Below are 23002 nucleotides of genomic sequence, written 5' to 3'. Positions count from 1 at the left end.
TGCAAAGGAAATCTGCACTACAATGAAGTCTCACTTCCCCCCGGTCAAAAGGGCCATCTGAAAAACGTGTAAAATCCAGAAAGGCAGCACAGGCCATGGAGAACTGGGAGCCTTGTTATGCTGATGGGCGGGATGTAAATTGCCAACAACCACTCGGGAGAAGTGTATGGTGTTTCCTGAAACATCTAAAAAACAAAGCAACAAAACCTAGGGCACTTCCACTTATGGTCCTATAGCTTAGGGAAATTAAAATCAAAAAGACACAGCCACCCCAAAGTTTGGAAAGGCTCTGTTTACAAGAACCTCGTTTACAGTACAAGTTCAACATCGCAGAAAGTGAAAAATGGATAAAGAAGTTGTGGTATTTACTTACAAAGCAATATCACTCAGCAATGAAACCTGTGTCATCAGGCCCTTAGCAGCACAATGAGTGGATTCAGGTATGATGATTCTAACTGAAATAAGTCACACAGAAAAAGAAACATCATAAGATATCAGTAATACACGGAATGTAAACTTGGCTACACAGGAACTGAATTACAGAACAGAACAGGGTCTCAAATTTAGAAAACCAACTTATTCTTGCTTAAGGGTAAAGGTGAGTTGGGGTGCTGCATAAAACCAGAGATTGAAATGAGCACAGATAAAGTTCCTTAAGCCAAATATGGAATAGACAAGAGCTACTCCTTGCTCAACGAAATGGACTCAACACCCCATATTAAACGCCTAAGAATGTACCTGACTAGTAAGTATCTTAAAACCTATGGATTGCTATGTCTCCGAAAGAGAATCAAGCATGTGTACAGGGGCATAAACGCAGCAGTGATAGTATTGAAGAGGTTCGGTGAGCAAATGAAGACCCTTTGAAGTCATATTGCATGGTACCCATTTCACGGGTTTCAACTACCCAGGTTTAAGGTATTCTTCCTTCAGCTAAAACATGCATGTGGAACCTAGAGTATGATCAACCATGTGATCGGGAGACGTGTTCAAATATGTCTCAGTTTTCGTACCCTGGTACTCGGGTGCAACATTCCAGACACTTTACTAACACTCTCCCGACTTGGAGAGTCAGTCCCTTTAACCTCCTGTTTGGCCCAGTTTGCAATTTCTGCGGAAGATGAACAGGAATAGCGAGAACCAATGAGAGGCTAGCTGGAGGTGTCTGGATGGGCAAATTTAACTCTCATTTCCCACCAGGAAGAGGAATTAACCAAAGGCTCAGCGTGCCGTGCCGGAACCAGATTAGGGCCTGAAGCCATCCTGCGGTGTTGCGGCCAGCTCAAAAGAAAGCGAGTTGAAGAAAGGAGCTCAGGGGCACTGTAATTCACAAACCTGCAGAGTTATAAATGACAGCTATCGTCCAAAAATAGACTGAAGTAAGGCTGCCAAGAGGACTTGAATGTGGGGCAGAATTGCAGGAAACCGATTTCAGGAGGTAGACTGGAATTATATTGAAAGCATAGGAAAAGAGGCAGAACGTCCACAATGATGCACTTGGCCAAAAAGGGCGTATGCGTTTTTTCCTGAATATATTCAGGAAAAAACGCATACGCCCTTTTTGGACAACCCAGCAAGCTTGCAAAGGAAATCTGCACTACAATGAAGTCTCACTTCCCCCCGGTCAAAAGGGCCATCTGAAAAAAGTGTAAAATCCAGAAAGACAGGACAGGCCATGGAGAACTGGGAGCCTTGTTATGCTGATGGGCGGGATGTAAATTGCCAACAACCACTCAGGAGAAGTGTATGGTGTTTCCTGAAACATCTAAAAAACAAAGCAACAGAACCTAGGGCACTTCCACTTATGGTCCTATAGCTTAGGGAAATTAAAATCAAAAAGACACAGCCACCCCAAAGTTTGGAAAGGCTCTGTTTACAAGAACCTCGTTTACAGTACAAGTTCAACATCGCAGAAAGTGAAAAATGGATAAAGAACTTGTGGTATTTACTTACAAAGCAATATCACTCAGCAATGAAATCTGTGTCATCAGGCCCTTAGCAGCACAATGAGTGGATTCAGGTATGATGATTCTAACTGAAATAAGTCACACAGAAAAAGAAACATCATAAGATATCAGTAATACACGGAATGTAAACTTGGCTACACAGGAACTGAATTACAGAACAGAACAGGGTCTCAAATTTAGAAAACCAACTTATGCTTGCTTAAGGGTAAAGGTGAGTTGGGGTGCTGCATAAAACCAGCGATTGAAATGAGCACAGATAAAGTTCCTTAAGTCAAATATGGAATAGACAAGAGCTACTCCTTGCTCAACGAAATGGACTCAACACCGCATATTAAACGCCTAAGAATGTACCTGACTAGTAAGTATCTTAAAACCTATGGATTGCTATGTCTCCGAAAGAGAATCAAGCATGTGTACAGGGGCATAAACGCAGCAGTGATAGGATTGGAGAGGTTCGGTGAGCAAATGAAGACCCTTTGAAGTCATATTGCATGGTACCCATTCCACGGGTCTTAACTCTCCAGGTTTAAGGTATTCTTCCTTCAGCTAAAACATGCATGTGGAACCCAAGTATGATCAACCATGTGAACGGGAGACGTGTTCAAATATGTCTCAGTTTTCCTCCCCTGGTACTCTGGTGCAACATTCCAGACGCTTTACTAATACTCTCCCCACTTGGAGAGTCAGCGCCTTTAACCTCCTGTTTGGCCCAGTTTGCAATTTCTGCGGAAGATGAACAGGAATAGCGAGAACCAATGAGAGACTAGCTGGAGGTGTCTGGACGGGCAAATTTAACTCTCATTTCCCACCAGGAAGAGGAAATAACCAAAGGCTCAGCGTGCCGTGCCGGAACCAGATTAGGGCCTGAAGCCATCCTGCGGTGTTGCGGCCAGGTCACAAGAAAGCGAGTTGAAGAAAGGAGCTCAGGGGCACTGTAATTCACAAACCTGCAGAGTTATAAATGACAGCTATAGTCCAAAAATAGACTGAAGTAAGGCTGCCAAGAGGACTTGAAAGCGGGGCAGAATTGCAGGAAACCGATTTCAGGAGGTAGACTGGAATTGCATTGAAAGCATAGGAAAAGAGGCAGAACGTCCACAATGATGCACTTGGCCAAAAAGGGCGTATGCGTTTTTTCCTGAATATATTCAGGAAAAAACGCATACGCCCTTTTTGGCCAACCAAGCAAGCTTGCAAAGGAAATCTGCACTACAATGAAGTCTCACTTCCCCCCGGTCAAAAGGGCCATCTGAAAAAAGTGTAAAATCCAGAAAGGCAGGACAGGCCATGGAGAACTGGGAGCCTTGTTATGCTGATGGGCGGGATGTAAATTGCCAACAGACACTTGGGATAAGTGTATGGTGTTTCCTGAAACATCTAAAAAACAAAGCAACAGAGCCTAGGGCACTTCCACTTATGGTCCTATAGCTTAGGGAAATTAAAATCAAAAAGACACAGTCACCCCAAAGTTTGGAACGGCTCTGTTTACAAGAACCTCGTTTACAGTACAAGTTCAACATCGCAGAAAGTGAAAAATGGATAAAGAAGTTGTGGTATTCACTTACAAAGCAATATCACTCAGCAATGAAATCTGTGTCATCAGGCCCTTAGCAGCACAATGAGTGGATTCAGGTATGATGATTCTAACTGAAATAAGTCACAGAAAAAGAAACATCATAAGATATCAGTAATACACGGAATGTAAACTTGGCTACACAGGAACTGAATTACAGAACAGAACAGGGTCTCAAATTTAGAAAACCAACTTATGCTTGCTTAAGGGGAAAGGTGAGTTGGGGTGCTGCATAAAACCAGAGATTGAAATGAGCACAGATAAAGTTCCTTAAGTCAAATATGGAATAGACAAGAGCTACTCCTTGCTCAACGAAATGGACTCAACACCGCATATTAAACGCCTAAGAATGTACCTGACTAGTAAGTATCTTAAAACCTATGGATTGCTATGTCTCCGAAAGAGAATCAAGCATGTGTACAGGGGCATAAACGCAGCAGTGATAGGATTGGAGAGGCTCGGTGAGCAAATGAAGACCCTTTGAAGTCATATTGCATGGTACCCATTCCACAGGTCTTAACTCTCCAGGTTTAAGGTATTCTTCCTTCAGCTAAAACATGCATGTGGAACCCAAGTATGATGAACCATGTGAACGGGAGACGTGTTCAAATATGTCTCAGTTTTCCTCCCCTGGTACTCGGGTGCAACATTCCAGACACTTTACTAACACTCTCCCCACTTGGAGAGTCAGCGCCTTTAACCTCCTGTTTGACCCAGTTTGCAATTTCTGCGGAAGATGAACAGGAATAGCGAGAACCAATGAGAGACTAGCTGGAGGTGTCTGGACGGGCAAATTTAACTCTCATTTCCCACCCGGAAGAGGAAATAACCAAAGGCTCAGCGTGCCGTGCCGGAACCAGATTAGGGCCTGAAGCCATCCTGCGGTGTTGCGGCCAGGTCACAAGAAAGCAAGTTGAAGAAAGGAGCTCAGGGGCACTGTAATTCACAAACCTGCAGAGTTATAAATGACAGCTATCGTCCAAAAATAGACTGAAGTAAGGCTGCCAAGAGGACTTGAAAGCGGGGCAGAATTGCAGGAAACCGATTTCAGGAGGTAGACTGGAATTGCATTGAAAGCATAGGAAAAGAGGCAGAACGTCCACAATGATGCACTTGGCCAAAAAGGGCGTATGCGTTTTTTCCTGAATATATTCAGGAAAAAACGCATACGCCCTTTTTGGCCAACCAAGCAAGCTTGCAAAGGAAATCTGCACTACAATGAAGTCTCACTTCCCCCCGGTCAAAAGGGCCATCTGAAAAAAGTGTAAAATCCAGAAAGGCAGGACAGGCCATGGAGAACTGGGAGCCTTGTTATGCTGATGGGCGGGATGTAAATTGCCAACAACCACTCGGGAGAAGTGTATGGTGTTTCCTGAAACATCTAAAAAACAAAGCAACAGAACCTAGGGCACTTCCACTTATGGTCCTATAGCTTAGGGAAATTAAAATCAAAAAGACACAGCCACCCCAAAGTTTGGAACGGCTCTGTTTACAAGAACCTCGTTTACAGTACAAGTTCAACATCGCAGAAAGTGAAAAATGGATAAAGGAGTTGTGGTATTTACTTACAAAGCAATATCACTCAGCAATGAAATCTGTGTCATCAGGCCCTTAGCAGCACAATGAGTGGATTCAGGTATGATGATTCTAACTGAAATAAGTCACACAGAAAAAGAAACATCATAAGATATCAGTAATACACGGAATGTAAACTTGGCTACACAGGAACTGAATTACAGAACAGAACAGGGTCTCAAATTTAGAAAACCAACTTATTCTTGCTTAAGGGTAAAGGTGAGTTGGGGTGCTGCATAAAACCAGAGATTGAAATGAGCACAGATAAAGTTCCTTAAGCCAAATATGGCATAGACAAGAGCTACTCCTTGCTCAACGAAATGGACTCAACAGCGCATATTAAACGCCTAAGAATGTACCTGACTAGTAAGTATCTTAAAACCTATGGATTGCTATGTCTCCGAAAGAGAATCAAGCATGTGTACAGGGGCATAAACGCAGCAGTGATAGGATTGGAGAGGTTCGGTGAGCAAATGAAGACCCTTTGAAGTCATATTGCATGGTACCCATTCCACGGGTCTTAACTCTCCAGGTTTAAGGTATTCTTCCTTCAGCTAAAACATGCATGTGGAACCCAAGTATGATGAACCATGTGAACGGGAGACGTGTTCAAATATGTCTCAGTTTTCCTCCCCTGGTACTCGGGTGCAACATTCCAGACGCTTTACTAACACTCTCCCCACTTGGAGAGTCAGCGCCTTTAACCTCCTGTTTGGCCCAGTTTGCAATTTCTGCGGAAGATGAACAGGAATAGCAAGAACCAATGAGAGACTAGCTGGAGGTGTCTGGACGGGCAAATTTAACTCTCATTTCCCACCAGGAAGAGGAAATAACCAAAGGCTCAGCGTGCCGTGCCGGAACCAGATTAGGGCCTGAAGCCATCCTGCGGTGTTGCGGCCAGGTCACAAGAAAGCGAGTTGAAGAAAGGAGCTCAGGGGCACTGTAATTCACAAACCTGCAGAGTTATAAATGACAGCTACCGTCCAAAAATAGACTGAAGTAAGGCTGCCAAGAGGACTTGAAAGCGGGGCAGAATTGCAGGAAACCGATTTCAGGAGGTAGACTGGAATTGCATTGAAAGCATAGGAAAAGAGGCAGAACGTCCACAATGATGCACTTGGCCAAAAAGGGCGTATGCGTTTTTTCCTGAATATATTCAGGAAAAAACGCATACGCCCTTTTTGGCCAACCAAGCAAGCTTGCAAAGGAAATCTGCACTACAATGAAGTCTCACTTCCCCCCGGTCAAAAGGGCCATCTGAAAAAAGTGTAAAATCCAGAAAGGCAGGACAGGCCATGGAGAACTGGGAGCCTTGTTATGCTGATGGGCGGGATGTAAATTGCCAACAACCACTCGGGAGAAGTGTATGGTGTTTCCTGAAACATCTAAAAAACAAAGCAACAGAACCTAGGGCACTTCCACTTATGGTCCTATAGCTTAGGGAAATTAAAATCAAAAAGACACAGCCACCCCAAAGTTTGGAACCACTCTGTTTACAAGAACCTCGTGTACAGTACAAGTTCAACATCGCAGAAAGTGAAAAATGGATAAAGAAGTTGTGGTATTTACTTACAAAGCAATATCACTCAGCAATGAAACCTGTGTCATCAGGCCCTTAGCAGCACAATGAGTGGATTCAGGTATGATGATTCTAACTGAAATAAGTCACACAGAAAAAGAAACATCATAAGATATCAGTAATACACGGAATGTAAACTTGGCTACACAGGAACTGAATTACAGAACAGAACAGGGTCTCAAATTTAGAAAACCAACTTATTCTTGCTTAAGGGTAAAGGTGAGTTGGGGTGCTGCATAAAACCAGAGATTGAAATGAGCACAGATAAAGTTCCTTAAGCCAAATATGGAATAGACAAGAGCTACTCCTTGCTCAACGAAATGGACTCAACACCCCATATTAAACGCCTAAGAATGTACCTGACTAGTAAGTATCTTAAAACCTATGGATTGCTATGTCTCCGAAAGAGAATCAAGCATGTGTACAGGGGCATAAACGCAGCAGTGATAGTATTGAGGAGGTTCGGTGAGCAAATGAAGACCCTTTGAAGTCATATTGCATGGTACCCATTTCACGGGTTTCAACTACCCAGGTTTAAGGTATTCTTCCTTCAGCTAAAACATGCATGTGGAACCTAGAGTATGATCAACCATGTGATCGGGAGACATGTTCAAATATGTCTCAGTTTTCGTACCCTGGTACTCGGGTGCAACATTCCAGACACTTTACTAACACTCTCCCGACTTGGAGAGTCAGTCCCTTTAACCTCCTGTTTGGCCCAGTTTGCAATTTCTGCGGAAGATGAACAGGAATAGCGAGAACCAATGAGAGGCTAGCTGGAGGTGTCTGGATGGGCAAATTTAACTCTCATTTCCCACCAGGAAGAGGAATTAACCAAAGGCTCAGCGTGCCGTGCCGGAACCAGATTAGGGCCTGAAGCCATCCTGCGGTGTTGCGGCCAGCTCAAAAGAAAGCGAGTTGAAGAAAGGAGCTCAGGGGCACTGTAATTCACAAACCTGCAGAGTTATAAATGACAGCTATCGTCCAAAAATAGACTGAAGTAAGGCTGCCAAGAGGACTTGAATGTGGGGCAGAATTGCAGGAAACCGATTTCAGGAGGTAAACTGGAATTATATTGAAAGCATAGGAAAAGAGGCAGAACGTCCACAATGATGCACTTGGCCAAAAAGGGCGTATGCGTTTTTTCCTGAATATATTCAGGAAAAAACGCATACGCCCTTTTTGGACAACCCAGCAAGCTTGCAAAGGAAATCTGCACTACAATGAAGTCTCACTTCCCCCCGGTCAAAAGGGCCATCTGAAAAAAGTGTAAAATCCAGAAAGACAGGACAGGCCATGGAGAACTGGGAGCCTTGTTATGCTGATGGGCGGGATGTAAATTGCCAACAACCACTCAGGAGAAGTGTATGGTGTTTCCTGAAACATCTAAAAAACAAAGCAACAGAACCTAGGGCACTTCCACTTATGGTCCTATAGCTTAGGGAAATTAAAATCAAAAAGACACAGCCACCCCAAAGTTTGGAAAGGCTCTGTTTACAAGAACCTCGTTTACAGTACAAGTTCAACATCGCAGAAAGTGAAAAATGGATAAAGAACTTGTGGTATTTACTTACAAAGCAATATCACTCAGCAATGAAATCTGTGTCATCAGGCCCTTAGCAGCACAATGAGTGGATTCAGGTATGATGATTCTAACTGAAATAAGTCACACAGAAAAAGAAACATCATAAGATATCAGTAATACACGGAATGTAAACTTGGCTACACAGGAACTGAATTACAGAACAGAACAGGGTCTCAAATTTAGAAAACCAACTTATGCTTGCTTAAGGGTAAAGGTGAGTTGGGGTGCTGCATAAAACCAGAGATTGAAATGAGCACAGATAAAGTTCCTTAAGTCAAATATGGAATAGACAAGAGCTACTCCTTGCTCAACGAAATGGACTCAACACCGCATATTAAACGCCTAAGAATGTACCTGACTAGTAAGTATCTTAAAACCTATGGATTGCTATGTCTCCGAAAGAGAATCAAGCATGTGTACAGGGGCATAAACGCAGCAGTGATAGGATTGGAGAGGTTCGGTGAGCAAATGAAGACCCTTTGAAGTCATATTGCATGGTACCCATTCCACGGGTCTTAACTCTCCAGGTTTAAGGTATTCTTCCTTCAGCTAAAACATGCATGTGGAACCCAAGTATGATCAACCATGTGAACGGGAGACGTGTTCAAATATGTCTCAGTTTTCCTCCCCTGGTACTCTGGTGCAACATTCCAGACGCTTTACTAATACTCTCCCCACTTGGAGAGTCAGCGCCTTTAACCTCCTGTTTGGCCCAGTTTGCAATTTCTGCGGAAGATGAACAGGAATAGCGAGAACCAATGAGAGACTAGCTGGAGGTGTCTGGACGGGCAAATTTAACTCTCATTTCCCACCAGGAAGAGGAAATAACCAAAGGCTCAGCGTGCCGTGCCGGAACCAGATTAGGGCCTGAAGCCATCCTGCGGTGTTGCGGCCAGGTCACAAGAAAGCGAGTTGAAGAAAGGAGCTCAGGGGCACTGTAATTCACAAACCTGCAGAGTTATAAATGACAGCTATAGTCCAAAAATAGACTGAAGTAAGGCTGCCAAGAGGACTTGAAAGCGGGGCAGAATTGCAGGAAACCGATTTCAGGAGGTAGACTGGAATTGCATTGAAAGCATAGGAAAAGAGGCAGAACGTCCACAATGATGCACTTGGCCAAAAAGGGCGTATGCGTTTTTTCCTGAATATATTCAGGAAAAAACGCATACGCCCTTTTTGGCCAACCAAGCAAGCTTGCAAAGGAAATCTGCACTACAATGAAGTCTCACTTCCCCCCGGTCAAAAGGGCCATCTGAAAAAAGTGTAAAATCCAGAAAGGCAGGACAGGCCATGGAGAACTGGGAGCCTTGTTATGCTGATGGGCGGGATGTAAATTGCCAACAGACACTTGGGATAAGTGTATGGTGTTTCCTGAAACATCTAAAAAACAAAGCAACAGAGCCTAGGGCACTTCCACTTATGGTCCTATAGCTTAGGGAAATTAAAATCAAAAAGACACAGTCACCCCAAAGTTTGGAACGGCTCTGTTTACAAGAACCTCGTTTACAGTACAAGTTCAACATCGCAGAAAGTGAAAAATGGATAAAGAAGTTGTGGTATTCACTTACAAAGCAATATCACTCAGCAATGAAATCTGTGTCATCAGGCCCTTAGCAGCACAATGAGTGGATTCAGGTATGATGATTCTAACTGAAATAAGTCACAGAAAAAGAAACATCATAAGATATCAGTAATACACGGAATGTAAACTTGGCTACACAGGAACTGAATTACAGAACAGAACAGGGTCTCAAATTTAGAAAACCAACTTATGCTTGCTTAAGGGGAAAGGTGAGTTGGGGTGCTGCATAAAACCAGAGATTGAAATGAGCACAGATAAAGTTCCTTAAGTCAAATATGGAATAGACAAGAGCTACTCCTTGCTCAACGAAATGGACTCAACACCGCATATTAAACGCCTAAGAATGTACCTGACTAGTAAGTATCTTAAAACCTATGGATTGCTATGTCTCCGAAAGAGAATCAAGCATGTGTACAGGGGCATAAACGCAGCAGTGATAGGATTGGAGAGGCTCGGTGAGCAAATGAAGACCCTTTGAAGTCATATTGCATGGTACCCATTCCACAGGTCTTAACTCTCCAGGTTTAAGGTATTCTTCCTTCAGCTAAAACATGCATGTGGAACCCAAGTATGATGAACCATGTGAACGGGAGACGTGTTCAAATATGTCTCAGTTTTCCTCCCCTGGTACTCGGGTGCAACATTCCAGACACTTTACTAACACTCTCCCCACTTGGAGAGTCAGCGCCTTTAACCTCCTGTTTGACCCAGTTTGCAATTTCTGCGGAAGATGAACAGGAATAGCGAGAACCAATGAGAGACTAGCTGGAGGTGTCTGGACGGGCAAATTTAACTCTCATTTCCCACCCGGAAGAGGAAATAACCAAAGGCTCAGCGTGCCGTGCCGGAACCAGATTAGGGCCTGAAGCCATCCTGCGGTGTTGCGGCCAGGTCACAAGAAAGCAAGTTGAAGAAAGGAGCTCAGGGGCACTGTAATTCACAAACCTGCAGAGTTATAAATGACAGCTATCGTCCAAAAATAGACTGAAGTAAGGCTGCCAAGAGGACTTGAAAGCGGGGCAGAATTGCAGGAAACCGATTTCAGGAGGTAGACTGGAATTGCATTGAAAGCATAGGAAAAGAGGCAGAACGTCCACAATGATGCACTTGGCCAAAAAGGGCGTATGCGTTTTTTCCTGAATATATTCAGGAAAAAACGCATACGCCCTTTTTGGCCAACCAAGCAAGCTTGCAAAGGAAATCTGCACTACAATGAAGTCTCACTTCCCCCCGGTCAAAAGGGCCATCTGAAAAAAGTGTAAAATCCAGAAAGGCAGGACAGGCCATGGAGAACTGGGAGCCTTGTTATGCTGATGGGCGGGATGTAAATTGCCAACAACCACTCGGGAGAAGTGTATGGTGTTTCCTGAAACATCTAAAAAACAAAGCAACAGAACCTAGGGCACTTCCACTTATGGTCCTATAGCTTAGGGAAATTAAAATCAAAAAGACACAGCCACCCCAAAGTTTGGAACGGCTCTGTTTACAAGAACCTCGTTTACAGTACAAGTTCAACATCGCAGAAAGTGAAAAATGGATAAAGGAGTTGTGGTATTTACTTACAAAGCAATATCACTCAGCAATGAAATCTGTGTCATCAGGCCCTTAGCAGCACAATGAGTGGATTCAGGTATGATGATTCTAACTGAAATAAGTCACACAGAAAAAGAAACATCATAAGATATCAGTAATACACGGAATGTAAACTTGGCTACACAGGAACTGAATTACAGAACAGAACAGGGTCTCAAATTTAGAAAACCAACTTATTCTTGCTTAAGGGTAAAGGTGAGTTGGGGTGCTGCATAAAACCAGAGATTGAAATGAGCACAGATAAAGTTCCTTAAGCCAAATATGGCATAGACAAGAGCTACTCCTTGCTCAACGAAATGGACTCAACAGCGCATATTAAACGCCTAAGAATGTACCTGACTAGTAAGTATCTTAAAACCTATGGATTGCTATGTCTCCGAAAGAGAATCAAGCATGTGTACAGGGGCATAAACGCAGCAGTGATAGGATTGGAGAGGTTCGGTGAGCAAATGAAGACCCTTTGAAGTCATATTGCATGGTACCCATTCCACGGGTCTTAACTCTCCAGGTTTAAGGTATTCTTCCTTCAGCTAAAACATGCATGTGGAACCCAAGTATGATGAACCATGTGAACGGGAGACGTGTTCAAATATGTCTCAGTTTTCCTCCCCTGGTACTCGGGTGCAACATTCCAGACGCTTTACTAACACTCTCCCCACTTGGAGAGTCAGCGCCTTTAACCTCCTGTTTGGCCCAGTTTGCAATTTCTGCGGAAGATGAACAGGAATAGCAAGAACCAATGAGAGACTAGCTGGAGGTGTCTGGACGGGCAAATTTAACTCTCATTTCCCACCAGGAAGAGGAAATAACCAAAGGCTCAGCGTGCCGTGCCGGAACCAGATTAGGGCCTGAAGCCATCCTGCGGTGTTGCGGCCAGGTCACAAGAAAGCGAGTTGAAGAAAGGAGCTCAGGGGCACTGTAATTCACAAACCTGCAGAGTTATAAATGACAGCTACCGTCCAAAAATAGACTGAAGTAAGGCTGCCAAGAGGACTTGAAAGCGGGGCAGAATTGCAGGAAACCGATTTCAGGAGGTAGACTGGAATTGCATTGAAAGCATAGGAAAAGAGGCAGAACGTCCACAATGATGCACTTGGCCAAAAAGGGCGTATGCGTTTTTTCCTGAATATATTCAGGAAAAAACGCATACGCCCTTTTTGGCCAACCAAGCAAGCTTGCAAAGGAAATCTGCACTACAATGAAGTCTCACTTCCCCCCGGTCAAAAGGGCCATCTGAAAAAAGTGTAAAATCCAGAAAGGCAGGACAGGCCATGGAGAACTGGGAGCCTTGTTATGCTGATGGGCGGGATGTAAATTGCCAACAACCACTCGGGAGAAGTGTATGGTGTTTCCTGAAACATCTAAAAAACAAAGCAACAGAACCTAGGGCACTTCCACTTATGGTCCTATAGCTTAGGGAAATTAAAATCAAAAAGACACAGCCACCCCAAAGTTTGGAACCACTCTGTTTACAAGAACCTCGTTTACAGTACAAGTTCAACATCGCAGAAAGTGAAAAATGGATAAAGAAGTTGTGGTATTTACTTACAAAGCAATATCACTCAGCAATGAAATCTGTGTCATCAGGCCCTTAGCAGCACAATGAGTGGATTCAGGTATGATGATTCTAACTGAAATAAGTCACACAGAAAAAGAAACATCATAAGATATCAGTAATACATGGAATGGAAACTTGGCTACACAGGAACTGAATTACAGAACAGAACAGGGTCTCAAATTTAGAAAACCAACTTATGCTTGCTTAAGGGGAAAGGTGAGTTGGGGTGCTGCATAAAACCAGAGATTGAAATGAGCACAGATAAAGTTCCTTAAGTCAAATATGGAATAGACAAGAGCTACTCCTTGCTCAACGAAATGGACTCAACACCGCATATTAAACGCCTAAGAATGTACCTGACTAGTAAGTATCTTAAAACCTATGGATTGCTATGTCTCCAAAAGAGAATCAAGCATGTGTACAGGGGCATAAACGCAGCAGTGATAGGATTGGAGAGGTTCGGTGAGCAAATGAAGACCCTTTGAAGTCATATTGCATGGTACCCATTACACGGGTCTTAACTCTCCAGGTTTAAGGTATTCTTCCTTCAGCTAAAACATGCATGTGGAACCCAAGTATGATCAACCATGTGAACGGGAGACGTGTTCAAATATGTCTCACTTTTCCTCCCCTGGTACTCGGGTGCAACATTCCAGACGCTTTACTAACACTCTCCCCACTTGGAGAGTCAGCGCCTTTAACCTCCTGTTTGGCCCAGTTTGCAATTTCTGCGGAAGATGAACAGGAATAGCGAGAACCAATGAGAGACTAGCTGGAGGTGTCTGGACGGGCAAATTTAACTCTCATTTCCCACCCGGAAGAGGAAATAACCAAAGGCTCAGCGTGCCGTGCCGGAACCAGATTAGGGCCTGAAGCCATCCTGCGGTGTTGCGGCCAGGTCACAAGAAAGCGAGTTGAAGAAAGGAGCTCAGGGGCACTGTAATTCACAAACCTGCAGAGTTATAAATGACAGCTACCGTCCAAAAATAGACTGAAGTAAGGCTGCCAAGAGGACTTGAAAGCAGGGCAGAATTGCAGGAAACTGATTTCAGGAGGTAGACTGGAATTGCATTGAAAGCATAGGAAAAGAGGCAGAACGTCCACAATGATGCACTTGGCCAAAAAGGGCGTATGCGTTTTTTCCTGAATATATTCAGGAAAAAACGCATACGCCCTTTTTGGCCAACCAAGCAAGCTTGCAAAGGAAATCTGCACTACAATGAAGTCTCACTTCCCCCCGGTCAAAAGGGCCATCTGAAAAAAGTGTAAAATCCAGAAAGGCAGGACAGGCCATGGAGAACTGGGAGCCTTGTTATGCTGATGGGCGGGATGTAAATTGCCAACAACCACTCGGGAGAAGTGTATGGTGTTTCCTGAAACATCGAAAAAACAAAGCAACAGAACCTAGGGCACTTCCACTTATGGTCCTATAGCTTAGGGAAATTAAAATCAAAAAGACACAGCCACCCCAAAGTTTGGAACGGCTCTGTTTACAAGAACCTCGTTTACAGTACAAGTTCAACATCGCAGAAAGTGAAAAATGGATAAAGAAGTTGTGGTATTTACTTACAAAGCAATATCACTCAGCAATGAAATCTGTGTCATCAGGCCCTTAGCAGCACAATGAGTGGATTCAGGTATGATGATTCTAACTGAAATAAGTCACACAGAAAAAGAAACATCATAAGATATCAGTAATACACGGAATGTAAACTTGGCTACACAGGAACTGAATTACAGAACAGAACAGGGTCTCCAATTTAGAAAACCAACTTATGCTTGCTTAAGGGTAAAGGTGAGTTGGGGTGCTGCATAAAACCAGAGATTGAAATGAGCACAGATAAAGTTCCTTAAGTCAAATATGGAATAGACAAGAGCTACTCCTTGCTCAACGAAATGGACTCAACACCGCATATTAAACGCCTAAGAATGTACCTGACTAGTAAGTATCTTAAAACCTATGGATTGCTATGTCTCCGAAAGAGAATCAAGCATGTGTACAGGGGCATAAACGCAGCAGTGATAGGATTGGAGAGGTTCGGTGAGCAAATGAAGACCCTTTGAAGTCATATTGCATGGTACCCATTCCACGGGTTTCAACTACCCAGGTTTAAGGTATTCTTCCTTCAGCTAAAACATGCATGTGGAACCTAGAGTATGATCAACCATGTGATCGGGAGACGTGTTCAAATATGTCTCAGTTTTCGTACCCTGGTACTCGGGTGCAACATTCCAGACACTGTACTAACACTCTCCCCACTTGGAGAGTCAGTCCCTTTTACCTCCTGTTTGGCCCAGTTTGCAATTTCTGCGGAAGATGAACAGGAATAGCGAGAACCAATGAGAGGCTAGCTGGAGGTGTCTGGACGGGCAAATTTAACTCTCATTTCCCACCAGGAAGAAGAATTAACCAAAGGCTCAGCGTGCCCTGCCGGAACCAGATTAGGGCCTGAAGCCATCCTGCGGTGTTGCGGTCAGGTGACAAGAAAGCAAGTTGAATAAAGGAGCTCAGGGGCACTGTAATTCACAAACCTGCAGAGTTATAAATGACAGCTATCGTCCAAAAATAGACTGAAGTAAGGCTGCCAAGAGGACTTGAAAGCGGGACAGAATTGCAGGAAACCGATTTCAGGAGGTAGACTGGAATTGCATTGAAAGCGTAGGAAAAGAGGCAGAACGTCCACAATGATGCACTTGGCCAAAAAGGGCGTATGCGTTTTTTCCTGAATATATTCAGGAAAAAACGCATACGCCCTTTTTGGACAACCAAGCAAGCTTGCAAAGGAAATCTGCACTACAATGAAGTCTCACTTCCCCCCGGTCAAAAGGGCCATCTGAAAAAAGTGTAAAATCCAGAAAGGCAGGACAGGTCATGGAGAACTGGGAGCCTTGTTATGCTGATGGGCGGGATGTAAATTGCCAACAACCACTCGGGAGAAGTGTATGGTGTTTCCTGAAACATCTAAAAAACAAAGCAACAGAACCTAGGGCACTTCCACTTATGGTCCTATAGCTTAGGGAAATTAAAATCAAAAAGACACAGCCACCCCAAAGTTTGGAACGGCTCTGTTTACAAGAACCTCGTTTACAGTACAAGTTCAACATCGCAGAAAGTGAAAAATGGATAAAGAAGTTGTGGTATTTACTTACAAAGCAATATCACTCAGCAATGAAATCTGTGTCATCAGGCCCTTAGCAGCACAATGAGTGGATTCAGGTATGATGATTCTAACTGAAATAAGTCACACAGAAAAAGAAACATCATAAGATATCAGTAATACACGGAACGTAAACTTGGCTACACAGGAACTGAATTACAGAACAGAACAGGGTCTCAAATTTAGAAAACCAACTTATGCTTGCTTAAGGGGAAAGGTGAGTTGGGGTGCTGCATAAAACCAGAGATTGAAATGAGCACAGATAATGTTCCTTAAGTCAAATATGGAATAGACAAGAGCTACTCCTTGCTCAACGAAATGGACTCAACACCGCATATTAAACGCCTAAGAATGTACCTGACTAGTAAGTATCGTAAAACCTATGGATTGCTATGTCTCCAAAAGAGAATCAAGCATGTGTACAGGGCCATAAATGCAGCAGTGATAGGATTGGAGAGGTTCGGTGAGCAAATGAAGACCCTTTGAAGTCATATTGCATGGTACCCATTCCACGGGTCTTAACTCTCCAGGTTTAAGGTATTCTTCCTTCAGCTAAAACATGCATGTGGAACCCAAGTATGATCAACCATGTGAACGGGAGACGTGTTCAAATATGTCTCAGTTTTCCTCCCCTGGTACTCGGGTGCAACATTCCAGATGCTTTACTAACACTCTCCCCACTTGGAGAGTCAGCGCCTTTAACCTCCTGTTTGGCCCAGTTTGCAATTTCTGCGGAAGATGAACAGGAATAGCGAGAACCAATGAGAGACTAGCTGGAGGTGTCTGGACGGGCAAATTTAACTCTCATTTCCCACCAGGAAGAGGAAATAACCAAAGGCTCAGCGTGCCGTGCCGGAACCAGATTAGGGCCTGAAGCCATCCTGCGGTGTTGCGGCCAGGTCACAAGAAAGCAAGTTGAAGAAAGGAGCTCAGGGGCACTGTAATTCACAAACCTGCAGAGTTATAAATGACAGCTATCGTCCAAAAATAGACTGAAGTAAGGCTGCCAAGAGGACTTGAAAGCGGGGCAGAATTGCAGGAAACCGATTTCAGGAGGTAGACTGGAATTGCATTGAAAGCATAGGAAAAGAGGCAGAACGTCCACAATGATGCACTTGGCCAAAAAGGGCGTATGCGTTTTTTCCTGAATATATTCAGGAAAAAACGCATACGCCCTTTTTGGCCAACCAAGCAAGCTTGCAAAGGAAATCTGCACTACAATGAAGTCTCACTTCCCCCCGGTCAAAAGGGCCATCTGAAAAAAGTGTAAAATCCAGAAAGGCAGGACAGGCCATGGAGAACTGGGAGCCTTGTTATGCTGATGGGCGGGATGTAAATTGCCAACAGACACTCGGGAGAAGTGTATGGTGTTTCCTGAAACATCTAAAAAACAAAGCAACAGAGCCTAGGGCACTTCCACTTATGGTCCTATAGCTTAGGGAAATTAAAATCAAAAAGACACAGCCACCCCAAAGTTTGGGACGTCTCTGTTTACAAGAACCTCGTTTACTGTACAAATTCAATATCACAGAAAGTGAAAAATGGATAAAGAAGTTGTGGTATTTACTTACAAAGCAATATCACTCAGCAATGAAATCTGTGTCATCAGGCCCTTAGCAGCACAATGAGTGGATTCAGGTATGATGATTCTAACTGAAATAAGTCACACAGAAAAAGAAACATCATAAGATATCAGTAATACACGGAATGTAAACTTGGCTACACAGGAACTGAATTACAGAACAGAACAGGGTCTCAAATTTAGAAAACCAACTTATGCTTGCTTAAGGGGAAAGGTGAGTTGGGGTGCTGCATAAAACCAGAGATTGAAATGAGCACAGATAAAGTTCCTTAAGTCAAATATGGCATAGACAAGAGCTACTCCTTGCTCAACGAAATGGACTCAACACCGCATATTAAACGCCTAAGAATGTACCTGACTAGTAAGTATCTTAAAACCTATGGATTGCTATGTCTCCGAAAGAGAATCAAGCATGTGTACAGGGGCATAAACGCAGCAGTGATAGGATTGGAGAGGTTCGGTGAGCAAATGAAGTCCCTTTGAAGTCATATTGCATGGTACCCATTCCACGGGTCTTAACTCTCCAGGTTTAAGGTATTCTTCCTTCAGCTAAAACATGCATGTGGAACCCAAGTATGATCAACCATGTGAACGGAGACGTGTTCAAATATGTCTCAGTTTTCCTCCCCTGGTACTCGGGTGCAACATTCCAGACGCTTTACTAACACTCTCCCCACTTGGAGAGTCAGCGCCTTTAACCTCCTGTTTGGCCGAGTTTGCAATTTCTGCGGAAGATGAACAGGAATAGCGAGAACCAATGAGAGACTAGCTGGAGGTGTCTGGACGGGCAAATTTAACTCTCATTTCCCACCAGGAAGAGGAAATAACCAAAGGCTCAGCGTGCCGTGCCAGAACCAGATTAGGGCCTGAAGCCATCCTGCGGTGTTGCGGTCAGGTCACAAGAAAGCAAGTTGAATAAAGGAGCTCAGGGGCACTGTAATTCACAAACCTGCAGAGTTATAAATGACAGCTATCGTCCAAAAATAGACTGAAGTAAGGCTGCCAAGAGGACTTGAAAGCGGGGCAGAATTGCAGGAAACCGATTTCAGGAGGTAGACTGGAATTGCATTGAAAGCGTAGGAAAAGAGGCAGAACGTCCACAATGATGCACTTGGCCAAAAAGGGCGTATGCGTTTTTTCCTGAATATATTCAGGAAAAAACGCATACGCCCTTTTTGGCCAACCAAGCAAGCTTGCAAAGGAAATCTGCACTACAATGAAGTCTCACTTCCCCCCGGTCAAAAGGGCCATCTGAAAAAAGTGTAAAATCCAGAAAGGCAGGACAGGCCATGGAGAACTGGGAGCCTTGTTATGCTGATGGGCGGGATGTAAATTGCCAACAACCACTCGGGAGAAGTGTATGGTGTTTCCTGAAACATCTAAAAAACAAAGCAACAGAACCTAGGGCACTTCCACTTATGGTCCTATAGCTTAGGGAAATTAAAATCAAAGAGACACAGCCACCCCAAATTTTGGAACGGCTCTGTTTACAATAACCTCGTTTACAGTACAAGTTCAACATCGCAGAAAGTGAAAAATGGATAAAGAAGTTGTGGTATTTACTTACAAAGCAATATCACTCAGCAATGAAATCTGTGTCATCAGGCCCTTAGCAGCACAATGAGTGGATTCAGGTATGATGATTCTAACTGAAATAAGTCACACAGAAAAAGAAACATCATAAGATATCAGTAATACACGGAATGTAAACTTGGCTACACAGGAACTGAATTACAGAACAGAACAGGGTCTCAAATTTAGAAAACCAACTTATGCTTGCTTAAGGGGAAAGGTGAGTTGGGGTGCTGCATAAAACCAGAGATTGAAATGAGCACAGATAAAGTTCCTTAAGTCAAATATGGAATAGACAAGAGCTACTCCTTGCTCAACGAAATGGACTCAACACCGCATATTAAACGCCTAAGAATGTACCTGACTAGTAAGTATCGTAAAACCTATGGATTGCTATGTCTCCAAAAGAGAATCAAGCATGTGTACAGGGCCATAAATGCAGCAGTGATAGGATTGGAGAGGTTCGGTGAGCAATGAAGACCCTTTGAAGTCATATTGCATGGTACCCATTACACGGGTCTCAACTACCCAGGTTTTAGGTATTCTTCCTTCAGCTAAAACATGCATGTGGAACCCAAGTATGATCAACCATGTGAACGGGAGACGTGTTCAAATATGTCTCAGTTTTCCTCCCCTGGTATTCGGGTGCAACATTCCAGACGCTTTACTAACACTCTCCCCACTTGGAGAGTCAGCGCCTTTAACCTCCTGTTTGGCCCAGTTTGCAATTTCTGCGGAAGATGAACAGGAATAGCGAGAACCAATGAGAGGCTAGCTGGAGGTGTCTGGACGGGCAAATTTAACTCTCATTTCCCACCAGGAAGAGGAATTAACCAAAGGCTCAGCGTGCCGTACCGGAACCAGATTAGGGCCTGAAGCCATCCTGCGGTGTTGCGGCCATCTCAAAAGAAAGCGAGTTGAAGAAAGGAGCTCAGGGGAACTGTAATTCACAAACCTGCAGAGTTATAAATGACAGCTATCGTCCAAAAATATACTGAAGTAAGGCTGCCAAGAGGACTTGAAAGCGGGGCAGAATTGCAGGAAACCGATTTCAGGAGGTAGACTGGAATTGCATTGAAAGCATAGGAAAAGAGGCAGAACGTCCACAATGATGCACTTGGCCAAAAAGGGCGTATGCGTTTTTTCCTGAATATTTCCTGAATATATTCAGGAAAAAACGCATACGCCCTTTTTGGCCAACCAAGCAAGCTTGCAAAGGAAATCTGCACTACAATGAAGTCTCACTTCCCCCCGGTCAAAAGGGCCATCTGAAAAAAGTGTAAAATCCAGAAAGGCAGGACAGGCCATGGAGAACTGGGAGCCTTGTTATGCTGATGGGCGGGATGTAAATTGCCAACAACCACTCGGGAGAAGTGTATGGTGTTTCCTGAAACATCTAAAAAACAAAGCAACAGAACCTAGGGCACTTCCACTTATGGTCCTATAGCTTAGGGAAATTAAAATCAAAAAGACACAGCCACCCCAAAGTTTGGAACGGCTCTGTTTACAAGAACCTCGTTTACAGTACAAGTTCAACATCGCAGAAAGTGAAAAATGGATAAAGAAGTTGTGGTATTTACTTACAAAGCAATATCACTCAGCAATGAAATCTGTGTCATCAGGCCCTTAGCAGCACAATGAGTGGATTCAGGTATGATGATTCTAACTGAAATAAGTCACACAGAAAAAGAAACATCATAAGATATCAGTAATACACGGAATGTAAACTTGGCTACACAGGAACTGAATTACAGAACAGAACAGGGTCTCAAATTTAGAAAACCAACTTATGCTTGCTTAAGGGGAAAGGTGAGTTGGGGTGCTGCATAAAACCAGAGATTGAAATGAGCACAGATAAAGTTCCTTAAGTCAAATATGGAATAGACAAGAGCTACTCCTTGCTCAACGAAATGGACTCAACACCGCATATTAAACGCCTAAGAATGTACCTGACTAGTAAGTATCTTAAAACCTATGGATTGCTATGTCTCCGAAAGAGAATCAAGCATGTGTACAGGGGCATAAACGCAGCAGTGATAGGATTGGAGAGGTTCGGTGAGCCAATGAAGACCCTTTGAAGTCATATTGCATGGTACCCATTACACGGGTCTTAACTCTCCAGGTTTAAGGTATTCTTCCTTCAGCTAAAACATGCATGTGGAACCCAAGTATGATGAACCATGTGAACGGGAGACGTGTTCAAATATGTCTCAGTTTTCCTCCCCTGGTACTCGGGTGCAACATTCCAGACGCTTTACTAACACTCTCCCCACTTGGAGAGTCAGCGCCTTTAACCTCCTGTTTGGCCCAGTTTGCAATTTCTGCGGAAGATGAACAGGAATAGCGAGAACCAATGAGAGGCTAGCTGGAGGTGTCTGGACGGGCAAATTTAACTCTCATTTCCCACCAGGAAGAGGAAATCACCAAAGGCTCAGCGTGCCGTACCGGAACCAGATTAGGGCCTGAAGCCATCCCTCGGTGTTGCGGCCAGCTCAAAACAGAGCGAGTTGAAGAAAGGAGCTCAGGGGCACTGTAATTCACAAACCTGCAGAGTTATAAATGACAGCTATCGTCCAAAAATATACTGAAGTAAGGCTGCCAAGAGGACTTGAAAGCGGGGCAGAATTGCAGGAAACCGATTTCAGGAGGTAGACTGGAATTGCATTGAAAGCAGAGGAAAAGAGGCAGAACGTCCACAATGATGCACTTGGCCAAAAAGGGCGTATGCGTTTTTTCCTGAATATATTCAGGAAAAAACGCATACGCCCTTTTTGGCCAACCAAGCAAGCTTGCAAAGGAAATCTGCACTACAATGAAGTCTCACTTCCCCCCGGTCAAAAGGGCCATCTGAAAAAAGTGTAAAATCCAGAAAGGCAGGACAGGCCATGGAGAACTGGGAGCCTTGTTATGCTGATGGGCGGGATGTAAATTGCCAACAACCACTCGGGAGAAGTGTATGGTGTTTCCTGAAACATCTAAAAAACAAAGCAACAGAACCTAGGGCACTTCCACTTATGGTCCTATAGCTTAGGGAAATTAAAATCAAAAAGACACAGCCACCCCAAATTTTGGGACGCCTCTGTTTACAAGAACCTCGTTTACAGTACAAGTTCAACATCGCAGAAAGTGAAAAATGGATAAAGAAGTTGTGGTATTTACTTACAAAGCAATATCACTCAGCAATGAAATCTATGTCATCAGGCCCTTAGCAGCACAATGAGTGGATTCAGGTATGATGATTCTAACTGAAATAAGTCACACAGAAAAAGAAACATCATAAGATATCAGTAATACACGGAATGTAAACTTGGCTACACAGGAACTGAATTACAGAACAGAACAGGGTCTCAAATTTAGAAAACCAACTTATGCTTGCTTAAAGGGAAAGGTGAGTTGGGGTGCTGCATAAAACCAGAGATTGAAATGAGCACAGATAAAGTTCCTTAAGTCAACTATGGAATAGACAAGAGCTACTCCTTGCTCAACGAAATGGACTCAACACCGCATATTAAACGCCTAAGAATGTACCTGACTAGTAAGTATCTTAAAACCCATGGATTGCTATGTCTCCAAAAGAGAATCAAGCATGTGTACAGGGGCATAAACGCAGCAGTGATAGGATTGGAGAGGTTCGGTGAGCAAATGAAGTCCCTTTGAAGTCATATTGCATGGTACCCA

At 43.7% G+C, this 23002-nt stretch overlaps 1 long non-coding RNA gene across 5 annotated transcripts in view; it reads right to left on the bottom strand.

Annotated features, from left to right (window-relative positions):
* Positions 1-23002, bottom strand: part of LOC307181296 — a 1479290-nt gene that overhangs the window by 598762 nt on the left and 857526 nt on the right. The window lies entirely within an intron of this gene.

Source organism: Stenella coeruleoalba (genome assembly GCF_951394435.1).
Source record: "Stenella coeruleoalba genome assembly, contig: scaffold_34, whole genome shotgun sequence".
Classification (NCBI taxonomy): domain Eukaryota; kingdom Metazoa; phylum Chordata; class Mammalia; order Artiodactyla; family Delphinidae; genus Stenella; species Stenella coeruleoalba.
Note: the sequence above shows the minus strand (reverse complement) of the source record. Positions and strands in the feature narration are given on the sequence as shown.